The following is a 7,500-nucleotide window of genomic DNA, read 5'->3' on the forward strand; positions in this document are numbered from 1 at the left end:
TGTTGTGGGTTTTCGGAGCCTGAGCCCGAGCGGGGCGTCGGTTCCCGAGGTGGGCAGGAGTCGCTGTGCCCGTGAGGCTGCCTGGCCGAGTCGGAGTGCTGTGGGACGGCGGGGAGCGGGTTTTCCCGGGCGAGGGGGCGATCCCGAGGAAGGGGAGCGATTTGGAGGCCGTGGCCGGGTGAGGCGCGCCTTTCGGAGGGGAGGAATTTGAATTTCGGCTGCATTGAGGGTAGCTGCCCGCTGTTGTGGGTTTTCGGAGCCTGAGCCCGAGCGGGGCGTCGGTTCCCGAGGTGGGCAGGAGTCGCTGTGCCCGTGAGGCTGCCTGGCCGAGTCGGAGTGCTGTGGGACGGCGGGGAGCGGGTTTTCCCGGGCGAGGGGCCGATCCCGAGGAAGGGGAGCAGTTCCGAGGCCGTGGCCGGGTGAGGCGCGCCTTTCGGAGGGGAGGAGTTTGAATTTCGGCTGCATTGAGGGTAGCTGCCCCGCTGTGGTGGTTTTTCGGAGCCTGAGCCCGAGCGGGGCGTCGGTTCCCGAGGTGGGCAGGAGTCGCTGTGCCCGTGAGGCTGCCTGGCCGAGTCGGAGTGCTGTGGGACGGCGGGGAGCGGTTTTTCCCGGGCGAGGGGGCGACCCCGAGGAACTCGGCCGGCGGGGAGGCGTTCCGGCCCGGGCGAGGGGCGCGGACCCGACCGGAGACGTCCAAAACCTTGAAAGGGGTAAGCGGGAAAAGGTCAGCAAAGTGCCCGAAGCAGTAAGGCGAAAAAGCCGTCGGAACCTCCGAAAATGTCCAAAAGCGTGAAATCAGTAACCAGGAAAATGCATAAAAATGGCCAAAAGTGTGAAATCAGTAAGCAGGAAAAGTCGGGAAAAGTGTCTAAAAATGCTTGGAAATCTGAGGAAAATGCCCGAAAATGAGGCCCCTCGGTCGGGAGGAGGAAGTCGAAAATCCCCGTGCCCGACGAGGGAAGTCAGTAACCAGAAGGAAAAACTTAGAAAAAAATTCTAAGTGTCAAAAAAAATTCTAAGTGTCAAAAAAAATTCTAAGTGTCAAAAAAAATTCTAAGTGTCAAAAAGAATTCTAAGTGTCAAAAAAATTCTAAGTGTCAAAAAAATTCTAAGTGTCAAAAAAAATTCTAAGTGTCAAAAAGAATTCTAAGTGTCAAAAAAAATTCTAAGTGTCAAAAAAAATTCTAAGTGTCAAAAAAAATTCTAAGTGTCAAAAAAAATTCTAAGTGTCAAAAAAAATTCTAAGTGTCAAAAAAAATTCTAAGTGTCAAAAAAATTCTAAGTGTCAAAAAAAATTCTAAGTGTCAAAAAAAATTCTAAGTGTCAAAAAAAATTCTAAGTGTCAAAAAAAATTCTAAGTGTCAAAAAAATTCTAAGTGTCAAAAAAAATTCTAAGTGTCAAAAAAAATTCTAAGTGTCAAAAAAAATTCTAAGTGTCAAAAAGAATTCTAAGTGTCAAAAAAAATTCTAAGTGTCAGAAAGGGAAATGAGTAACCAAGAAGAGAAATGAGTAACCAAGAAATCAGTAACCAACAGGAGAAATGAGTAACCAAGAAGAGAAATGAGTAACCAAGAAATCAGTAACCAACAGGAGAAATGAGTAACCAACGGGAGAAATGAGTAACCAACGGGAGAAATGAGTAACCAACGGGAGAAGTCAGTAACCAACGGGAGAAATCAGTAACCAAAGGGAGAAGTCAGTAACCAACGGGAGAAATCAGTAACCAACAAGAGAAATGAGTAACCAACGGGAGAAATCAGTAACCAAAGGGAGAAGTCAGTAACCAACGGGAGAAATCAGTAACCAAGCTTATTTTTGGTTGGTTACTGACTTCTCCGTTCAACTTGGAGCTGCCCTTGTGCACGATCAAGGAGGGGTATTATCCGCCACGGGGGCTTAATTTTCGCCTAAGGGGAGCGATTTGGAGGCCGTGGCCGGGTGAGGCGCGCCTTTCGAAGGGGAGGGATTTGAATTTCGGCTGCATTGAGGGTAGCTGCCCGCTGTTGTGGGTTTTTGGAGCCTGAGCCCGTTCAACTTGGAGCTGCCCTTGTGCACGATCAAGGAGGGGTATTATCGGCCACGGGGGCTTAATTTTCGCCTAAGGGGAGCGATTTGGAGGCCGTGGCCGGGTGAGGCGCGCCTTTCGAAGGGGAGGGATTTGAATTTCGGCTGCATTGAGGGTAGCTGCCCGCTGTTGTGGGTTTTTGGAGCCTGAGCCCGTTCAACTTGGAGCTGCCCTTGTGCACGATCAAGGAGGGGTATTATCGGCCACGGGGGCTTAATTTTCGCCTAAGGGGAGCGATTTGGAGGCCGTGGCCGGGTGAGGCGCGCCTCTCGAAGGGGAGGGATTTGAATTTCGGCTGCATTGAGGGTAGCTGCCCGCTGTTGTGGGTTTTTGGAGCCTGAGCCCGTTCAACTTGGAGCTGCCCTTGTGCACGATCAAGGAGGGGTATTATCGGCCACGGGGGCTTAATTTTCGCCTAAGGGGAGCGATTTGGAGGCCGTGGCCGGGTGAGGCGCGCCTCTCGAAGGGGAGGGATTTGAATTTCGGCTGCATTGAGGGTAGCTGCCCGCTGTTGTGGGTTTTTGGAGCCTGAGCCCGAGCGGGGCGTCGGTTCCCGAGGTGGGCAGGAGTCGCTGTGCCCGTGAGGCTGCCTGGCCGAGTCGGAGTGCTGTGGGACGGCGGGGAGCGGGTTTTCCCGGGCGAGGGGCCGATCCCGAGGAAGGGGAGCAGTTCCGAGGCCGTGGCCGGGTGAGGCGCGCCTCTCGAAGGGGAGGAATTTGAATTTCGGCTGCATTGAGGGTAGCTGCCCCGCTGTGGTGGTTTTTCGGAGCCTGAGCCCGAGCGGGGCGTCGGTTCCCGAGGTGGGCAGGAGTCGCTGTGCCCGTGAGGCTGCCTGGCCGAGTCGGAGTGCTGTGGGACGGCGGGGAGCGGTTTTTCCCGGGCGAGGGGGCGACCCCGAGGAACTCGGCCGGCGGGGAGGCGTTCCGGCCCGGGCGAGGGGCGCGGACCCGACCGGAGACGTCCAAAACCTTGAAAGGGGTAAGCGGGAAAAGGTCAGCAAAGTGCCCGAAGCAGTAAGGCGAAAAAGCCGTCGGAACCTCCGAAAATGTCCAAAAGCGTGAAATCAGTAACCAGGAAAATGCATAAAAATGGCCAAAAGTGTGAAATCAGTAAGCAGGAAAAGTCGGGAAAAGTGTCTAAAAATGCTTGGAAATCTGAGGAAAATGCCCGAAAATGAGGCCCCTCGGTCGGGAGGAGGAAGTCGAAAATCCCCGTGCCCGACGAGGGAAGTCAGTAACCAGAAGGAAAAACTTAGAAAAAAATTCTAAGTGTCAAAAAAAATTCTAAGTGTCAAAAAAAATTCTAAGTGTCAAAAAAAATTCTAAGTGTCAAAAAGAATTCTAAGTGTCAAAAAAATTCTAAGTGTCAAAAAAATTCTAAGTGTCAAAAAAAATTCTAAGTGTCAAAAAGAATTCTAAGTGTCAAAAAAAATTCTAAGTGTCAAAAAAAATTCTAAGTGTCAAAAAAAATTCTAAGTGTCAAAAAAAATTCTAAGTGTCAAAAAAAATTCTAAGTGTCAAAAAAAATTCTAAGTGTCAAAAAAATTCTAAGTGTCAAAAAAAATTCTAAGTGTCAAAAAAAATTCTAAGTGTCAAAAAAAATTCTAAGTGTCAAAAAAAATTCTAAGTGTCAAAAAAATTCTAAGTGTCAAAAAAAATTCTAAGTGTCAAAAAAAATTCTAAGTGTCAAAAAAAATTCTAAGTGTCAAAAAGAATTCTAAGTGTCAAAAAAAATTCTAAGTGTCAGAAAGGGAAATGAGTAACCAAGAAGAGAAATGAGTAACCAAGAAATCAGTAACCAACAGGAGAAATGAGTAACCAAGAAGAGAAATGAGTAACCAAGAAATCAGTAACCAACAGGAGAAATGAGTAACCAACGGGAGAAATGAGTAACCAACGGGAGAAATGAGTAACCAACGGGAGAAGTCAGTAACCAACGGGAGAAATCAGTAACCAAAGGGAGAAGTCAGTAACCAACGGGAGAAATCAGTAACCAACAAGAGAAATGAGTAACCAACGGGAGAAATCAGTAACCAAAGGGAGAAGTCAGTAACCAACGGGAGAAATCAGTAACCAAGCTTATTTTTGGTTGGTTACTGACTTCTCCGTTCAACTTGGAGCTGCCCTTGTGCACGATCAAGGAGGGGTATTATCCGCCACGGGGGCTTAATTTTCGCCTAAGGGGAGCGATTTGGAGGCCGTGGCCGGGTGAGGCGCGCCTTTCGAAGGGGAGGGATTTGAATTTCGGCTGCATTGAGGGTAGCTGCCCGCTGTTGTGGGTTTTTGGAGCCTGAGCCCGTTCAACTTGGAGCTGCCCTTGTGCACGATCAAGGAGGGGTATTATCGGCCACGGGGGCTTAATTTTCGCCTAAGGGGAGCGATTTGGAGGCCGTGGCCGGGTGAGGCGCGCCTTTCGAAGGGGAGGGATTTGAATTTCGGCTGCATTGAGGGTAGCTGCCCGCTGTTGTGGGTTTTTGGAGCCTGAGCCCGTTCAACTTGGAGCTGCCCTTGTGCACGATCAAGGAGGGGTATTATCGGCCACGGGGGCTTAATTTTCGCCTAAGGGGAGCGATTTGGAGGCCGTGGCCGGGTGAGGCGCGCCTCTCGAAGGGGAGGGATTTGAATTTCGGCTGCATTGAGGGTAGCTGCCCGCTGTTGTGGGTTTTTGGAGCCTGAGCCCGTTCAACTTGGAGCTGCCCTTGTGCACGATCAAGGAGGGGTATTATCGGCCACGGGGGCTTAATTTTCGCCTAAGGGGAGCGATTTGGAGGCCGTGGCCGGGTGAGGCGCGCCTCTCGAAGGGGAGGGATTTGAATTTCGGCTGCATTGAGGGTAGCTGCCCGCTGTTGTGGGTTTTTGGAGCCTGAGCCCGAGCGGGGCGTCGGTTCCCGAGGTGGGCAGGAGTCGCTGTGCCCGTGAGGCTGCCTGGCCGAGTCGGAGTGCTGTGGGACGGCGGGGAGCGGGTTTTCCCGGGCGAGGGGCCGATCCCGAGGAAGGGGAGCAGTTCCGAGGCCGTGGCCGGGTGAGGCGCGCCTCTCGAAGGGGAGGAATTTGAATTTCGGCTGCATTGAGGGTAGCTGCCCCGCTGTGGTGGTTTTTCGGAGCCTGAGCCCGAGCGGGGCGTCGGTTCCCGAGGTGGGCAGGAGTCGCTGTGCCCGTGAGGCTGCCTGGCCGAGTCGGAGTGCTGTGGGACGGCGGGGAGCGGTTTTTCCCGGGCGAGGGGGCGACCCCGAGGAACTCGGCCGGCGGGGAGGCGTTCCGGCCCGGGCGAGGGGCGCGGACCCGACCGGAGACGTCCAAAACCTTGAAAGGGGTAAGCGGGAAAAGGTCAGCAAAGTGCCCGAAGCAGTAAGGCGAAAAAGCCGTCGGAACCTCCGAAAATGAGTAAAAGCCCGGAAGGAGTAAGGTGGAGAAGTCAGCAAAGTGCCCGAAATGTCCGAAGCAGTAAGGCGAAAAAGCCGTCGGAACCTCCGAAAATGAGTAAAAGCCCGGAAGGAGTAAGCGGGAAAAGTCAGCCAAGTGCCCGAAATGTCCGAAGCAGTAAGGCGAAAAAGCCGTCAGAACCTCCGAAAATGAGTAAAAGCCCGGAAGGAGTAAGCGGGAAAAGTCAGCCAAGTGCCCGAAATGTCCGAAGCAGTAAGGCGAAAAAGCCGTCAGAACCTCCGAAAATGAGTAAAAGCCCGGAAGGAGTAAGCGGGAAAAGTCAGCCAAGTGCCCGAAATGTCCGAAGCAGTAAGGCGAAAAAGCCGTCAGAACCTCCGAAAATGAGTAAAAGCCCGGAAGGAGTAAGCGGGAAAAGTCAGCCAAGTGCCCGAAATGTCCGAAGCAGTAAGGCGAAAAAGCCGTCAGAACCTCCGAAAATGAGTAAAAGCCCGGAAGGAGTAAGCGGGAAAAGTCAGCCAAGTGCCCGAAATGTCCGAAGCAGTAAGGCGAAAAAGCCGTCAGAACCTCCGAAAATGTCCAAAAGCGTGAAATCAGTAACCAGGAAAATGCTTAAAAATGGCCAAAAGTGTGAAATCAGTAAGCAGGAAAAGTCGGGAAAATGCATAAAAATGGCCAAAAGTGTGAAATCAGTAAGCAGGAAAAGTCGGGAAAATGCATAAAAATGGCCAAAAGTGTGAAATCAGTAAGCAGGAAAAGTCGGGAAAAGTGTCTAAAAATGCTTGGAAATCTGAGGAAAATGCCCGAAAATGAGGCCCCTCGGTCGGGAGGAGGAAGTCGAAAATCCCCGTGCCCGACGAGGGAAGTCAGTAACCAGAAGGAAAAACTTAGAAAAAAATTCTAAGTGTCAAAAAAAATTCTAAGTGTCAAAAAAATTCTAAGTGTCAAAAAAAATTCTAAGTGTCAAAAAAAATTCTAAGTGTCAAAAAAAATTCTAAGTGTCAAAAAAATTCTAAGTGTCAAAAAAAATTCTAAGTGTCAAAAAAATTCTAAGTGTCAAAAAAAATTCTAAGTGTCAAAAAAATTCTAAGTGTCAAAAAAATTCTAAGTGTCAAAAAAATTCTAAGTGTCAAAAAAAATTCTAAGTGTCAAAAAAAATTCTAAGTGTCAAAAAAAATTCTAAGTGTCAAAAAAATTCTAAGTGTCAAAAAAAATTCTAAGTGTCAAAAAAAATTCTAAGTGTCAGCGGAGGAAAGTCGGTGGGGAAGGGGAAAAATCCGAAAATCCACGCCGGGTTGGAGTTCCAGGGCCCCGCTGGAGGGGTGGGAATTCGCCCCGGCGCCTTGCCCCGTTGCAATAAAGTGTCCGCAGCCCGAAAACTTTAACTTTGAAAAATCACGGAAGTCGGCAAGGGGGACGATCCGAGTACCGTTTGCGGGCTTTCGGTGCCTCATCGTCGGACTGAAATTTCAAATTCGCCCCCAAAGTGCAACTCGTCATTTTCGGCCGGGGGGGTTGGCGGGGTACCCGGAGATTTTCGGGAACACGTTTTTTAGAACAAAATGGCGGCTCGGGACCACTTTGAGACAGGCCCGAGGAACGGTTCCAAAGACGGTGGGCGGCAATTTGGAACTCGTGTGCATGCCAAAGAGCTCTCGGAGGTCGGATTTTGAACACTTTGTCGAATTTTGAACACTTTGTCGAATTTTGAACACTTTGTCGAATTTTGAACACTTTGTCGAATTTCGAACACTTTGTCGAATTTTGAACACTTTGTCGAACATGCGAACACTTTGTCGAACTTTTGAACGCTAACAGTCGAACTTTTGAACGCTAATAGTCGAACTTTCGAACGCTTTGTCGAATTGTGAACATGTTGGCCGTGACATTCGACACTCGGGCGATTAAACACTCGATAATCCGCCCATTTTAAGTTCGACACTCGGGCGATTAAACACTCGATAATCCGCCCATTTTAAGTTCGACACTCGGGCGATTAAACACTCGATAATCCGCCCATTTTAAGTTCGACACACCTGGGCGATTAACACTCG

This window comes from Stegostoma tigrinum, unplaced genomic scaffold (genome assembly GCF_030684315.1).
Source record: "Stegostoma tigrinum isolate sSteTig4 unplaced genomic scaffold, sSteTig4.hap1 scaffold_658, whole genome shotgun sequence".
Classification (NCBI taxonomy): domain Eukaryota; kingdom Metazoa; phylum Chordata; class Chondrichthyes; order Orectolobiformes; family Stegostomatidae; genus Stegostoma; species Stegostoma tigrinum.